Below are 17,706 nucleotides of genomic sequence, written 5' to 3'. Positions count from 1 at the left end.
TGCACACAACATAATCATTTCAGGAAATAAAAGCAAAATGCAGGTCTAAATAGTTTAAAGAAAGAGTTTTATTCTTCAGAAAATTAAAAATGCTCTCATGTAAAAATGAAATCTAAGATTTGACTTCACCCCTCTGAGTATTATACAGGGGTGTGTATGTGTGTGTGTGTGATTGTGTATTTGATAACGTTTCAAAATAATCCATTGGTCTACAAACAGATACCCAGACAAGGCACTTTTGAATTAGATATTTCCCTTTTGGGGTTTTAAATTTAATTTCGTAGAGTCCTATTTTCCATACGCTGAGTATTCAAAACACCAAGTTATCCAAAATCACCACATGCCCGCCATATCTCCACTTCAGGCTACACCACAAAGAAATGGCATGCCATTGACCTGAATTTACAGTGAACCATCATAATATCTATCTATCTATCATTCATATAGCTATACATCTATCTCAGTAAAGTCACTTCAGTGAAGGATATCATTTCATATTTTGTATGTCATCATTTTTGTTACAGCTCACAAATGTTTGCCACTTATATTTGTAGCACCTGCACCACTGATATACATCTCCTGTTCAACAAAAGTCATGCCATAGCACAAAAGTAGAAGACCAATTCTGCGAAGTTATGCACCAAGTTGCATAATCTGTGGAACACTTTGAACTAAAATGAAAACTCAACCATATAATTTGTATCCTCTGTTTTTTTGGTTTATTGGCAGCCAATCCTGTTCCTGTTTACTTGAAAGGAAGTCCTTCTAAGTTCTATGAGGTGTGTTTCCTAGTAAGTGACACATGTTATTGCCATGAGGCTCACACATATGTATTAATATAAGTACTTTTACCTGTTACTTGTATTCTTGAAGAAGGGATCTGGAAATGCAGGATCCAAACCTACTTTATGAAGATATTTCCTTCAGTGACACATGAATGAACATCTGAACCAACAATAGAGTGTTTCATTTTGCGAGTCAATCAATAGATTTCATTCAAATATTTAATTTTAGGAGATTGGTGGTCATATTTTTCAATGGTTGAAATTTCTCCCCCTTGCTGGAAAATAGTTTTGATAATTTTTGTGGAATAATAAGAGTTTGGTAGCTAAGCTTCATTAAAATGCACTTCATCAGTGTAAAATTGTTCAAAATTGATTTTGAAATGATGGAGAAATATTTTGCCTATTAATAAGAATTCCATAGTTTAGCTTCCTGAAAACGCAGACTTTTCTAACTTTCCCACCTGCAAGACAGTTATTAATTAGGGGTTGGAAGTAGTTTTTACTCAGCTCTAACAGCACTGAGGAATTTTGTTATACAACGTGTGTGTGTGTGTGTGTGTGCATGCATGTGCATATCAGGAGATGTCAGATAAGATTTGTATAAATATGCATGGAGAGAATAAAATTATATGTGTACGTATACACTTCTGAGTGAGATTTCCTTTTCTTTCTACATGTGGTGTGCGCACAGATAAACGTATTTATATATATCCTAAATGTACATGCATACAAGTTTGTATGTATTTGATAAAATCATCACATCAATGGCGCAGGTGTTTGACTTGTCCTTAGTGTGCCCTGCGTGTTCACGCACATTCTTTATTACGGTCCTAAGACCCACAAAAACAGTTTTGAAAGTAAAAATGCAGCAGAGATACAAGGAAAAGATTTCAAGGCAGTCACTAGGTTTTGTCCAGAGCATGTTGACTTCTATTTCTTATAACCTCTGATAGAAATTTTGCCATGGCCAGGGTAATATCATTTGACTTATCCTCAAGAAGACACTTGAGATAGAAGGTTTCAGAATTTCCAGGTAAATTTACCAATAAATTTACCAATGAATGTGTTTATGTATATCATAAATGTACATGCATACAAGTGTGTAATGATAAAATCATCACATCAGTGGCACAGGTGTTTGACTTGTCCTTAGCATGCTCTCCGTGTTCAGTATCAGCTCCATTTACAGGTGTAGCTTTAGCTAGTGTAGGAAGTCTTAAAGTTGTGCTCAGAATCCAGGAAGAAAATGGATGTTGTTAGCAGTGGCCTTTGTGATGGGTGGCCGAAATATCCATGTCTGTTCACTCTGGCGTCATCAAAAGTACCTGTTCTTTCTTCTATGGGCTGCTTGGTGCTCTTAAGAACTGTAATGCAAAATATAAAGTAAGATGATTAAGCAACAATCAGCATCTAACCAACATGAGATTGATTTTCATCCTTCCCTGCTTCCCTTTCTTTCACAGGAAACAACTAGCCAGCACTTGTGATAATTAATTGAGTAGCACTGAGCCTACATTGCTTTCTGTCTCTTATTAAAAATGTAGGTGAATAAACGATCAAACCTGCCCCCTCCCCAGTATGTCTATAAGTTGGTGTGATCTTGTATGATTATATATTGACTGATAATGTTTGCAGGAAATTCTTTGTTTTCCACTATGTGGATAGGGTCTTTTGGGCCCAGTATTGATATTATTGGCTCTGTCTTTAACTTAGCTATGAAAAACATGCCAAACACTTGAAGTGATTACAGGAAAAGAATATAGAGTTCATTTTAGCAGTGGAAACAGCATGAAATCACTCCATTCTGGACAGTACAGTAGTCTGATGTAAAGAATCAATGCTGTTGAATAACTGTGTTTTCGATCCAGAACAATTAGGGTGCAGTTAACTTTACCATTTTTCTTTATGATGTGGGTGGCAGCGGATCTTTTCTTGTCGAGCAACTACTCCTTTTCTAAGTGAGCTGTTACTAATAGCCTTGAAAGAAGATTAAATGCAACATGTTAAATATTACAATTATTGTGGAAAACAAAATTATTTAGTGAACATAATGGGGAGCAAATCAAGCATTTAACATGATCCAGGAAATGCTACTCTAAACAATTGCATTTGTTTTATGCATATCCCCCCCCCCTGATTGCTGACAGATGCCGTTTTGGAAACAAACATCTAAACAGTTTTCCTTCAATCACAGAAAAGGAGGGGGGAGGAGGAAATAATAAACCCCCACACTAGAGAACGACTATATGTTTTGAATTTAACTCTTGTCAATCACTGTTCTGCAAAACATGACATGTGAATGACACCCATGCAAAACCATATCATTAGAAAGCTAATAAACCACAAAGACATATTCCCTTTAAACCTCAATTTCTGTAAAGTAGGAAAAACTGCTCAGGACTGAGATGATCATCAACATTCCCACCCACCCACCCACCCCACAAATGTGTAACATTGTACCTGCATATCCAGGTCCCTCTGGCCCCTTTTCGTTTTCCTGATTAACACAGGATTATATGTGTATGACAGTTTTAGCATGCATGTTTACTCAGCAAGATGCTGGATGAAAATTAGAACACATTTGCCTATGGAGATTGTTATGAATGTGGACTACTTCCTATACAAAACACAATGTGTCTGATATTGAAGGCAGGGAAAGAATTAGTGAAGTGTTTACTAAACTGGAGTGGAAATGCCAAAATACAGTATCTGCAAAGCACATTAAACCCCCTAGATAAATAAAGTTGACTTTCTTAAAATTTACTGCTGGGACCATTGCCTGTTCTATTTTGGTTACTATTCTTTCAAGCACTCCCCTATTTGCCTACTTAGATTTAAGCCTCACGGTCAGAGAGTGTCACTTTTGTGCTCTCAATAAGACTTAAGTACACCTACTGTACATTGCTAAGTGAGTATGAAAGTAGTAGCTGTGCTAGCAGTTATAATAAGAAATCAAGCAACCCATATACATCAGAATTACAGAACATGTGTTGAGAGATTGCCCTAAGTTTCCAGCATTCGTTCACGTAAAGGATAAAACATCTAGCACGAAATGAAATGTAGGCAGCTCCGTTAAGAGCGTAGGGAGAGCCCTCCTGGACCAGGCCAAAGTTCTGTCTAGTCCAGCATCCAGTTCCAGAGCCAGTGTGGTGTAGCGGTTAAGGGCGGTGGACTCGTAATCTGGTGAACCGGGTTCGCATCTCTGCTCCTCCACATGCAGCTGCTGGGTGACCTTGGGCCAGTCACACTTCTTTGATGTCTCTCAGCCCCACTCACCTCACAGAATGTTTGTTGTGGGGGAGGAAGAGAAAGGAGAATGTTAGCTGCTTTGAGACTCCTTTGGGTAGTGATAAAGCAGGATATCAAATCCAAACTCTTCTTCTTCTTCTCTCTAGAAAGCTCACAAAGCAGGACATGGACTCAGTAGCCTTTTTCTGCTGTTGTTCCACAGCAACTGGTGTTCAGAGGCATTCCACCTCTGATCCCAGAGGACACATATAGCCATCATGACGAGAGATGATGCCGAAAATCGAAATTAGGCATTTGGTACTATTTATTTAACTATTTCATTCATTAATTGCTTTCTAGGAAGCATCTCAGCAAGCGATTTCACAATATAGTACAATAAAAAAAATATAGAAAACAATTGCATCTATAAAAAAAAAAACCAGTCCATGTGGTGTAGTGGTTAGAGTGTATAACTATGACCTGGGAAACCAGAGTGCAAATCCCCACTCAGCCAGCCATGAAGCTCCCAGGCAGGGCGCTCTTGGGCAGTCACAGTTTCTTTCCTTGAAGGAAAGGCAGGGTATACATGTGATAAATAAAATAAATGACATCAAACTATTTAAGATTCAATACACATAGCAACTAGGGTAAGAATCTTCACTTTGAAGGCTTCTTGAAAGAGGAATGTTTTCAACAGGCACCCAAAAGACAACAGAGATGGTGCTTGTCTGGTATGTAATGGGAGGGAGTTCGAAAGGACTGATGTCACTAAAGGATCAGTTCTGACATTGTAGGCTATATCTATGAGGTTCCTCAATGCCCAGATGTACACATTGAGTTAACTAACATTCTTTAATATTTTCACAATTCAGACATAGATTTTTTTATATTGATTTCTGTTTTCTGTGCATACAAATTTGGCACAACTAAACATTCAAACTCAGTCATCTTTGCTTGTGCTCAGATGTTGATTGCTGCAACCTTTTACTTGTTTAACGAACTAGAAATGTCCCATTTGCCATGCATATCCTCATGGAATTACTGTGTTTTCACCCTTTAGTTTTTGGGATGCGGGTGGCGCTGTGGGTTAAACCACAGAGCCTAGGGCTTGCCGATCAGAACGTTGGCGGTTCGAATCCCCGCGACGGGGTGAACTCCTGTTGCTCGGTCCCTGCTCCTGCCAACCTAGCAGTTCGAAAGCACGTCAAAGTGCAAGTAGATAAATAGGTACCACTCCGGCGGGAAGGTAAACGGTGTTTCCGTGCGCTGCTCTGGTTCGCCAGAAGTGGCTTAGTCATGCTGGCCACATGACCCGGAAAGCTGTATGCCGGCTTCCTTGGCCAATAAAGCGAGATAAGCGCCGCAACCCCAGAGTCGGTCACGACTGGACCTAATGGTCAGGGGTCCCTTTACCTTTACCTTTAACCCTTTAGTTTGCTGAGGCAGTCTGTTTAAAAATTTGGATCTGAAATCTTTTAATAACATCATCCTTAAGAAGAGTGGCTTGAGTTCTGCTAGGTATCCTCTTGTGTATTTCCGCTGCCTATTCATCTGTGTCTGCTTGTGCCACAACCACTTCCTTTGGTCCCATGTCAACCTAACTGTAAACACAGGGCCCATGAAAGTAGCTAGTCACAGAGAGGGTGATACATGACTCTGTGACACCCATCATGACATTGGGATGCCATACTACACATCACACATTTTTGAGATGCACTCTGTTGATGCGCAAATAATTGTATAAACTACAGTATCCCCAAATAATGGAGAACGCTCACCTTAGATTGTTACATGATTAGCTAATTATGATTTCTGATGGGATAATTTCACCAGTTACTAACCATTACTAGGAGCCACTGACAAGTTTATGTCCCGTGAATTAGCAGGTGATAATCACTGGATTGTCCTGATAATTTTTTTAAAGCAGTCCCTAGAAAATTACAGCCTGTGGGGAATTCAATATTAATTGTTTGAGTGTGTTTGTGTAGATTCCTAGCGTTGTTCTTCAATGTTCAAGTTTGTAATCTGAGTCTCTAGTAGTGAAATCTTGGAGTAGGGTAGAGATGCACCATTCCTATGTTCCTATTGTCAATGCATGCAGATGAATACAAAATAACCTGTTATTCCACCCATTATGAGTTCCCTCTCCATGGCAGAGTTCTAAATGATTGTTTCATTCGAGTCAGGAGTCCAGAACACATTAGAGCAAAGCAGAACATGCAACGCACAGCTAATTTCCAAACATGTGAAGTAACCATTTCTGTTCATGTGCAGAGTACAGCACACCAGACTTAATATAATCAGCTTCTGTTATGTCTGAGGTTAGGGAGAATATCTTCTAACTTTGGGGAAGGATGTAGCCAGAAAGGCATAAAGCCCAAACTTTTCATTTTTGAAATGAAATGGCAAATTCACAAAACAGCAAGCTCAAAATCATAGTGACAACATTTCCCTCCATTCCTCTGCGTTAAAAATATTCTCAATTTAAGCTTGAGGAGGGGCATGCTCGAAGCAGACCCACACACCTTTTTATGGAAATCTCAGTGAAGTTCTATGGAATTGAGCATTGCTCAGATCTATATGCCCTGTGCCTCACAGCTGCTGCTGCAGCTTTTAATGGGCAAATGCAGGGAAATTGCTAATATAGAATTTGTCGCAAGACAAATCCATTATTTCTCCTTCCAATTTCCAATTTCAAAGAATAAATAAATACAAACTGATTAAGTAAAAATAGATATTTATTATTGAAACGACCTTGACAGATTAGAGAACTGGGCCAAAACAAACGAGATGAATTTTAACAGGGAGAAATGTAAAGTATTGCACTTGGGCAAAAAAAATGAGAGGCACAAATACAAGATGGGTGACACCTGGCTTGAGAGCAGTACATGTGAAAAGGATCTAGGAGTCTTGGTTGACCACAAACTTGACATGAGCCAACAGTGTGACACGGCAGCTAAAAAAGCCAATGCAATTCTGGGCTGCATCAATAGGAGTATAGCATCTAGATCAAGGGAAGTAATAGTGCCACTGTATTCTGCTCTGGTCAGACCTCACCTGGAGTACTGTGTCCAGTTCTGGGCACCACAGTTCAAGAAGGACACTGACAAACTGGAACGTGTCCAGAGGAGGGCAACCAAAATGGTCAAAGGCCTGGAAACGATGCCTTATGAAGAACGGCTAAGGGAGCTGGGCATGTTTAGCCTGGAGAAGAGGAGGTTAAGGGGTGATATGATAGCCATGTTCAAATATATAAAAGGATGTCACATAGAGGAGGGAGAAAGGTTGTTTTCTGCTGCTCCAGAGAAGCGGACACGGAGCAATGGATCCAAACTACAAGAAAGAAGATTCCACCTAAACATTAGGAAGAACTTCCTGACAGTAAGAGCTGTTCGACAGTGGACTTTGCTGCCAAGGAGTGTGGTGGAGTCTCCTTCTTTGGAGGTCTTTAAGCAGAGGCTTGACAACCATATGTCAGGAGTACTCTGATGATGTTTCCTGCTTGGCAGGGGGTTGGACTCGATGGCCCTTGTGGTCTCTTCCAACTCTATGATTCTATGATTCTATGAAAGAAACTCACTGTTGCATTCTTTCCTGTATGGTGTGATACCTGAATAAAACAAAAACAACACATCTGCCTGCTATGCAGACAACTCAGTCAGTATATGAAGATGACATGGCTATATTCTTTTCTGCCACTGTCTGCCATAGTTACACACCAAGAGATCCTTCAGTCCTTTGGCCTATGGTACTACTGGATGCACTGAACTGTCCTTCCAGTATTGTCCATCTGCAAATCTTAAAGATACTTCAAGGACCATATTAGTGCAGGTGATAACATCTAAACAGAAAGGAGCTACTACCAGCCAGGACCAAACCATGTGCACCAACGATCAGCCACAGATAGCATCCACCAGATCATGAGAGGTATTTTTTGAAAAAGATGCTGGAGCACCCAATATCTTTGGAGTCTAAGGCCTCTATATCTTGCGAACCACCCTGAGATCTTTTGATGAAGGGTGGTATAATAATAATAATAATAATAATAATAATAATAATAATAATATGCTAGCTGCAAGCACAAACAATGCTTCACACAAAATCAGAGCAAAAGCTTTGACCAGGTTTCCATTCCCCTTTGTGGCAGAGGCCTGCTCAACACTGGTTTTTGTTTGCTTGTTTCACTATATAGGGTGGAGAGATGGGAATTAGGGTGACATAATCCCCTTCGGTAGCATGGAAGGCAGCTGAGATAAGTTTCTTCTGATCCAGCAGAACAAGCCTAAAGTGACCAAGTCTTCCAGCTTGGAAGGGAAACAAAATCACAATGGGATGAAGCAGTACATTCAACGGTGCATTGCCTGTGGGAGAAAATCCAAGAGAGAGAAAAAATATCCCACCAGCTATTTTTGGATCCTTGCTCAAATTAAAGGCCTATCCAATCACATGTCTTTGGCCTTGTGTTGAATATGCACGCTAGCATTGTGCAACTGAAGACAGGTTTTTCTGATTAGGTCTCTTAAGGAACTATGCTGGTGTAATTGAATCAAACCCCCTGAATTTTCCAAAACTGTGCATGGGCTCCAAGGAAGAGTTCACATCCCAGGTGCGTTCTTATTTTGGCTAATTAGCCATGTAGATTTAGAACAATCCATAATTTGCAATGCATTATGGAAACAAGTATTTTCTTCAGTATGATTAATCAATATACCACAGTCCTCAATTATTTTTACTTTCTTTCTTTTTTACTAGCCCAAGTTAAACTTTCTGGGAAGTTTTAGAACAACCCCACTCCTTGCCCAACACGATGCCCAACACGAGCTCCAAACTCTGCGATGTCTTTTATACAGCACATAGTCATAACCTGGCCGCCCAAGTAAATACGGTAGATCATAACAGAGAATATAAAATAGGCACGCTGGACATTTATTATATAAATGCAATGGTAAACTACCAAACTGCTTTTCATTATGTTTTTTGTTTTGCTGCATTTGGGCCTCATCTATACTATATATTGAAAGCAGTATCATGCCACTTTAAACAGTCATGGCTTCCCTCAAAGAATCCACTAGGGGGCGCATTGGAAGATGGCCGACAATGCCATCTCTCCAACCCACACGGGGTAATTAAGAGGCTGTTATGGGAGTAGGCAGCCTCCCTTGTTGCCCCAAGGAAATGGGGAACACTGCCCTTGCCTGCTGTGCCCATAAATCACCCCCTAATTCGAAAGAAGGGGGTGAGGGCCCTAGGCAGAATGCCCCCGTGTGGACCTCGGCTCTCCTGGATGCTGTCTCTGATCGCGCACTAGTTGCAGCAGTTTGGAATAATTAATTACAAAAGAAGCAAATGCACATATTTCAAGTGAAGAAGGGGAGTGAAGTCTGCTAATTTAAGTGACGTCTGCGAAAGAAGACGACGGGTTGGAGAAACAGGAATATTTTACGATGAAGATACACCAAAGGCTGGGTATGTTGACAACAATGGGACTGAATGGGGGGGGGAACCTTTTTTACTTTCCTTCTATGTGATTTACAAGAACCCCTCCTCATTAGAATCGTCGGTTGAACTGACCCAAGCAGGATGATTAAGGTCTGTGTGGAGATAAACTTTAACCAAAAGTATGCTTTATGAAGATCGAGAAGCAATAAGAGCTTTTGGGAATGGCGCAGCAATTAATTCGGAGTCGCTATCTTGCCAAAGGATTTATAGCCGGGAGGAAGAAAGGACTTGTTTTCAGACTGCATTCCTAGTGAATCTCCTCAGAGGTTTTGAGAAAGGAGGCAGATTGGTGAAGATTAATGACGCTAAGACTGTTTTGATGTATGGAAGTGATGTTATATGGAAAATGTCTGGATATGGCTACTGGATAAAAAAAATAAAAATCCACGCAGGATTACAAACTGTTCTAACCAGCTTGCGGAGATTATCAGAGGTCACAAAGAGAAAGGAAAAGTATATGAAAATAACAACAAGAGATGTGGAAAAACAGTAAGAAAGGACTGGATAGTACTGTGAACATCATAAGATTAGATTTGTGGACATTAAAACAGCAGTAAGAAGCAAGAAGTTGATTGGATCCCCTTCAAAACTTGAAATATGGGTACCCCCAACAAAAATTTAAAATTCGGCTGTGTAATTTGGAATGTATGTAATTTGGTTTGATTTGATGTGATTGGTCGGTTAATAAAAAATTATTCTTAAAAAAAAAAAAGAATCCTGAGAAATGGGGCATTTAAAGAGTGTTGACAGTTGCTACTAGACCCCATTTCCCCTCATAATGCACATGTCCTGATGCACAGACAAACACAGAAAGTGCTGGTGGTAGAAGCTGAATAGAGATAGGAACAGCACAGAAGAGAGAAGGGGAACTTCTTTCAACTATAGTTTCTCTGGGTCATATTCAGTCCAACACCCTGCTAAGTGCAGGAACCTTGCAACTGCAGTATTCCTGGAAGATAAAACATAACCTTGAGTGTTAATACATTCAGCAAAGGAGATCCCAGAACCTCCTGAGGAAGTTTATCCCACTGTTGAACAGCTCTTATCATTAGGAATTTTCCTCAGTTGTTTAGACAAAATAGTGTTACAAAAGTTGGGTGCCACCCCACCCTCTGCCAGGGGGTTCCAGGTGCTCACCCAGGGTTTGTGCCCCTATGGAGAATTGAAGACACAGTGGAGATTGTCATAGTTTAAGAGGTATGGCTTATTTCACCTATTCACACCTTCAGTCCGTATGGAGGGAGTCCAGATCTTACAGCATGGTCATTTCAAGAGGGACTTGTTCCCCACAGCAGTGCAGCCCTGGAGTCAAAGGCATCTCTCCCAGCCATCCTTCAGCCAGCCTGCCCAAAATGGATCCCAGTCTTTGTTTTGATGTCAGGTGGGTGACCCCATTCACTTGTCAAACGTACGAAGATAAATATCTTGGGCTGCCTGGCTGCAAGGTTTCCTCACCTTTGGTTTAGGCAATTGTTTGAACAGGTCTTGCTACTTCTTATCGGGGCACTAAGCTTTTGTTAATGAAGTCAAGGATCGCATTAGTTTTGAAATGATTCGTTTAGGTGCCTTGCAGGAACACCTTTCCTGCTGAGTCTTAGGAGCAAGCTCTCCAGCATTTTTCCTCTCTGAAAATCCTGCATGCTGTGAACTTATTGAAGAGCACTCCCACTTTTAAATAAATGTCACATTATTTATAACTATGTCATTTTAAATTGTGACATTAATAATATTAATACTGTATTCTAAGTTTTAGATTTTATGATTTATGTGGAAATTGTTTTCCATTTGGTTGTATATTTTTGATGATCTATTGTTTATGGCTTTTGTCATGTTGTCATGTTGTAAGCCGCCTTGAGCATTGTTTTATTTATGGAAAGGCAGCATACAAATAAAAAATGATGATGATGATGATGTCAGACCATTTCTCCATCTAGCTTGGTATTGTTGACAATGGCTGGCAGAACCTCCTGAGGTTCCGGCAGGAGTCTTTCTCATCCCTACCTGGGATTGAATCTGGGACCTTTTGCACACAAGCCATGCACTCTACCACTGAGCTTGCATTTTCCACACTGGCTCCACAGACGGAGTGAGAGGGATGCCCTTTGTTGTTCTCTCTCAAAGTTTTCTCAGTGGCACGCAGCATAGGCACTGCCACCTGCTGTACTCATCTAGAAAGTGCTCCTAAGCAGCAAGAGCTGCTTAGTCAAATAATCAGCTTGGAAACGCCACCGAAACTAAAGCAGTACACAGTTTGCATCTGTGAGTTTGAGGAATTTCCTTGCCCACTGAAGGGTTGTGAAAGTGTGGCAGCAGGATAGAAGATGAAGAGAGGCTTGCAAAACAGGCAAGGTAGACAGAAAGTTGTGTATTTGCACGTGAAACCACCTTTAATTAATTTTTATTTATTACATTTCCATACCGCCCTTCAACCAAGGATCACAGGGCAGTTTTCAAAGCTGCGATTCTCCTCAGCCTCTAAGAACATCCTTGCACACAGACATTAAATAGATAGTTTGATTACTATACCAAGAAAAGCTTTGCCTGCTGGCTTTCTTGCATCAGAGCACAGTCAAAGCAAAGAAAGGTCTTGTGAAATGGGAACAAATACAGAAAGCTGCCTTATATTGAAGAAGACTGTTGGTTTATCCAGTTCAGCAATGCCTGCACTGACTTGCAGTGGCTTTTCAGATGTTCAGACTAGAATCTCTCCCAGTCCTGGCTGGGAGGTGCTGGGGGATTACCTGGGACCTTCTGCATGCAAAGCAGATGTCCTGCCACAATGCTACGGCCCTTCCTCTTATATGTCGGAAACGGTACCAATACAGTACATAGAAGGGGGAATTTTCCTATAAGTGTCACATGACGAGCTAAGTTTCAACTAGTAAAACTTTCCACAGCATGCAGATGAAGTGCTGGGGAAGTTATCTTTGAGTGCCAGGATGCTGCTAACTGCAGAGGACCAGGACCACTTTAAAAAAAGATGGTAACTCTAACAGAAAGTAGTAGGGATAGGGAAGGTCTAGCCAACATGGTGTCTGGAAGATGTTGCTGGACTGCCATCCCCATCATGCCCGGCAACTGGCCATACAGGCTGGGACTGGAGGGAGCCAAAGTCTGAACCCACCTGCAGGATTTCCTATAGTGCAATCAACTTTTTTTTAAAGATCCCTCATCTCACATGCAGCCTGGCAAAAGAGTCTCACAGAGCCAGTCTATATGTGGCTACTTGGCAGTAAGTGCCACTGAGTTCAATGGGAGTTGCTCTCAGGTTAGTATGGCTAGGACTGCAGGCTAAAAAAGTTATGGGGTGGGGGCCTAAGAAGAGAAAAGAAACCACCGCGTGTTTAAGTGAGTAAACATAAAAGGTCAAAAACCGGTCACATCCAGTTACTTATCTAACATAAATCTGAATTCAGAAATTCGGTTCAGGCATGGACCCATATTGATATGAAAAGTTGTGCCACCTTAATTTCTGTGTCTTGCTTTGCAGTGATCTGTACAGGAGCGTTGCTTAGTTCCTGGGAACCCTGCTTACAAGTTACATGTGCAAAGTTTTCCATGCCACACGAGTTCATGCTTAAAATGCTTTTGCTGGGGCCTCTGAAACTTATTAGAATGGCCTGGCTATAGAAGACCCAAACATTGCTTACACTGGTATAGCAGTCTTGAAATTAGTGTAAAAGGGCATTTAATTACGTCTTTAGGTGGCTCAACAATTAAATGTTCTTTAGCAGTTTAGGTCTATCCTCTCCTTCTCCTCCGCCATCTCTCGGTATGGTCCCAATTCAACAAAGCACATATGTGATTACCTCTAAGCAAATGTTTGATTAGAATGGTGTTTTAAGAAGGGCTTTGAGTAACCAAAACCCTAAGTGACAGCCAACTCAATTACAAGCAAAGTGCTACTTCTAATGCCTTAGGGCCCAATCTTTTTCAGGCATAATGTGAGTCGTTTTCTTTTCATCGCTTTGAATCCTTAGTGTGGTGTGCATTAAATCAACTAATGCGCTAGCAGGTCCAAACTCTAAATAAATGTGGTATTGAGGTATAATTAAAAGGGATTCGAGCCGAAAATTGATATAACTTAGTCTTCAAGGACTGTCATTATTTTCCTGGGCTGGGCTCTTATTCCCCTAGCAGACGCACAGGAGGCAAAAATTCAACAGGATGATGCTTCTCAGTAGGCCAATATGCACAACAGGCAGAAATTCAGTGGGCGTGCACCTCTCAGCCTGCTTATGCAGAGATGAGGGAAATGTGCATCTGTTCAAGTTCTGCTTGCCTTGTGGCTGTTAAACAGGCGCAAGAGTCCTCTTTGCCCTCTGAAAGAAAATAAAAAAGTTGCCAGCTATATTAGGGAGCTGTCCCTAATGTGTCATATGATGCATGGCTAGAAGACTTTGCATTGTTGGGAACGCTGTAGCAAGATGGCCCAGGTGCATAGGGCTGTGGGGCTGGCATGCATGCTCTCAAGTCCCTCTCACGCTTCCCCATCTCCATGCCCTCATTGAACACATAATAATACACTGGAACTACTACTATTCTGATCAAAAGGGATTATTTTCAGTGGTGGCTCCCAGTTTGCGGGATGCAAAATGGCGCCATCTCTTCCTGCTTTTAAACAACAGGCAAAAACAGTCCTACCTACCAAGGCTTACACTTTGCAATTGGGAGGGTAGTTAGAGATGTCAGTGGGCTTTGTTGTGCTCGTCCTTTAGACAGGGTAGGTAGACCTTGTCCCTTTTAAATACATCGTCGGAGGAGTCTTTTAGCTTTTGTTGATTTTATTATTTACTATGTGTATTGCAAAACGTGATGAAGAAGCAAACAATAATTGTTCCCCCCAAATATGTGGATGGAGACTTGACACACTCACCCTTTGTAACCCACCGTGTGTCAGCGGAGCTGATCATATTTGGATACCTGAGAAAAAAACCTCAAACACTGTGGAGATAAGATGAAATAAAAGCAGAACAATGTGGCACAGGAATGTGGAAAATGCAAATGTTCTGTATAGACGAAGAGAATGAAAGCTGCATGAAATATAACCGGCACATCCTGCAGGGCAGATGTGTCCTAAGGGCATGTGCAGCACATGGGATTGTTCTCAGTGCAACTTGCCTCTGCAAAACACACTTTAAGAGCATTTGCTAATCCCTGGGCAGATCTCTACTAGGCCACAAAGAGCAGGCTGCAGTAATCACACAACTGGTGTGTGCTGGGTACAAGTCTACACAGAGCAGTGGCGTAGCGTGGGTTATCAGCACCCGGGGCAAGGCAAGTAATTTGCGCCCCCTAACCCATGGATTTGCGCCCCCTAACCCGTGGATTTGCGCCCCCTAACCCGTGGATTTCCCTAACCCCCAGATGTTGCGCCCGGTGCGGCCGGCCCCCCCTGCACCCCCCACGCTACGCCACTGACACAGAGTAATTTTCCAGGATTCTGTTATGTTCCGGGCTTCTCACAGTTCTTCTTCGCAGAGGACTTCCCCACCCCGCTAGAATCTTCCCAGGAGGAGAATCTTATGGGAGCAGACTTTGGCTCCATTCATACATAACCAGAGTCCAGTGGTTGGCTCAGGGCAAAACTACAAGTGAGGTTGAAGCTACAATTTGGAAACACCACGTGTGCTTTACAAAATGAAATACCAAACATGGGTGGAGATCACATGGTATGGTGTGGAAAGATTTAAGTCTTCCTTCCCTAGCCACAATCTCCTTGACATCCAGCCACCCCTAAGGCACAACTAGCTTTAAGAAAATAAAAATAAAAACACCTCCCATATGTGCAGACAGGAGTTTCCCCACTCTAATATTAAATCCCATGCAGGGTGGGCGTGTGTATGTGTGTGATGAATTTAATAGAGACTGCAGATGTGGAGGGAGACTTAACTTTCACTTCCCCCTATGCAGTGAACTTGATCATCACCCCTTCCCAGCAGTGCACCTGGATTTTTTTTTTTAAATGTTCAACACTAGTCACATTGTTAACAGCATGTGTATTTGGGTGCTCGCTGTGATTGCATTCCACCCCAGTCTCATAACATTTAGAGGCCAAGATCACAATAAATGAGTGAATCACATAGGTGCTGCTTGCAATGATCACTCCCCAACACACCCTTCCAATTGTAATTTTTGTTCTCCACATTTCCACATCAGTTTGCATTTTTTCCTTAGAAAAAGTCCTCATGAAAATTCACCATCATTTTAGTGCAAATTTTTCCAAATACACACCTTTTTTTTGTATGCAATTTTGCCTAATATACAGATTTTCACCAAGCATTCCCCCCTCTAATATAACTCATTTTTGAATGCTATTTTCATAATATATATACATGCAGTTACACAAACACGTTACTCTTGCATATTCATTTTTCTCCGCGGTCCTTGGGACTGAAAAATGTGGAGAGGTGCGAGTTCTGAAGGATGGCTGATTTTCCGGTTCGCACCTTGTTTTGGAAAGTGTTGATTCAGTGCGTTTGCTTTTGAATGTGATCTGAATTGAATTTCTCCCCATGTTTAGATGCGTCCTCGGAGACTGGTGGTGCTGCATCCACCTGATTCCATCCTTTGGACATTATCAGCCTGGCTGGGGATCCAGCTCCTGGGAAGCGGCAGCTCTGCCACACGGAGAGTGTATGAGCTGGGCATGGGACCACAGCTTCATCACAGGCCAAAGCTCGATTCCAGAAAGATTAGCCAAGCTGAGGCTCCTGGCCAACAAGAGCAAGCAGACTTGTGGCATGAAAGCCAAGCTCAGGCAGGCACAGGAACATTCCCTTAGTCAATAAAAACAAATAATCTTATTTGTAGTTCAGATTCTTAGGGGAGGAGGGAAGAAATAAAAGAAAAAAAATACCAAGGCTGTAATCCAATACACATTTTCCTGGGAGTAAGTCCAATTAAAATCAACAAAGCTTACTTCTGAGAGCTGATATATATATATATATATAGGATTGCACTGTACATTTACAAAAGCGCTTGCATTTTTTTTTTTACCACTTGCTGTTTGGTTTTCTTCCTTGATTGAACTGCAGCAGATGCTAACGCTACCAGCTTAGGGTTTGGCCTGCTTTAGGGCAGGGGTTCCAAACGCAGCATCTTGTTTTTTTGAATGCAACCTTGCTGTTTCTAACAACTTCAGGAGTGGGGGAGCATGTGGAAAGGGTCGCCTGTAGTTTTTGCAAAGCGCTTCCTTGTCCCCAAAACTCTTTACTGAGGGTGGCTTCGTAACTTGTACAAGAGACGCTTAAGAAAACGAAAAGGTTAATATATTCTAACTCGATGTTGGGTATAGAATGTCAGATCTGTCAGACCACATTAGTGTGTGCTGCTCAGTGAAAAAGATTTGATTTCTTCTGCCACTGTCCTACTATGTTCAAGTCACACAGTGCCAGCAGCAACCAGCCAGCGACCATGGGCTGGCACTGAGTGGACCCGAGTGGGACGCCAGCCGCAAGGACCATCTGTTTCCGATTTCTAACTGAGCCAAGATGTGCAGTGAAGTGCATGCCGTTTGCAGAGCCAGCCTCCGCCGTGCTCAAGTTATTAGGGTTACAAGTGAAATTATCTTTTCCAAACAGCAGGGGAGCCACAATCCTTATGGAAAGAGACTTTAAAAGATTCAGATCTCTTTTGTTAAACTTGTCGGGAAAGGCAGATTGCTTGTGCGTTTAATTACAATCTTCCTGGGGTTTATAATGTAAAAAATGCATAGTTTTTTTTTTTTAAAAAAAGCATGGGATCCTTTGGAAACAAGAGAAATAGATGTTTTCACCTGGCTCAGTTGAATAAACCGATCAAATAAGTTTTAAATTGCATTTGCTAATAACATTTTTTTTTTAAAAAAAGGGAAAGCTGCTGTTACATCACACAGTCACTTTACATTACACTTACATCACACTTATAAAAGCATTACAATGTATAGCTTTGAGATAATGAACCTTAATTACATGGTATTTATATACAGATTTTATTTAAATCTCAGAGGAGCTGTAGATTCAAGTGCATGCAAATTGGGCATCTACTTTGAACATCCCTTATTTTATAATATTGGCCTTTCGAAATACATGCTTGGTAAAGCATGTGTGTGTCTGTGTATAAAGCGTATCAAAGAAATGACAAGTTTAGTCCAAAAAGCTTATTTACAAATGCAGAAACATTTATCTTTTGACACCATTCTATTCCACTGACT

General features: G+C 41.3%; 1 long non-coding RNA gene across 1 annotated transcript in view; it reads left to right on the top strand.

The window, feature by feature from the left end:
- LOC309344685 overlaps nucleotides 1-16,318 on the top strand; it is a 19,774-nt gene extending 3,456 nt beyond the window's left edge. The window contains exon 2 of the long non-coding RNA XR_014157850.1: nucleotides 16,036-16,318. This is a non-coding gene — a long non-coding RNA (uncharacterized lncRNA). The remainder of the gene's footprint in view (nucleotides 1-16,035) is intronic.
- Nucleotides 16,319-17,706: the final 1,388 nt, after the last annotated feature.

This window comes from Podarcis erhardii (genome assembly GCF_964252035.2).
Source record: "Podarcis erhardii genome assembly, chromosome: 6".
NCBI lineage: Eukaryota > Metazoa > Chordata > Lepidosauria > Squamata > Lacertidae > Podarcis > Podarcis erhardii.
The sequence above is the reverse complement of the archived record's forward strand: the minus strand, read 5'-3'. Positions and strand labels throughout refer to the sequence as shown.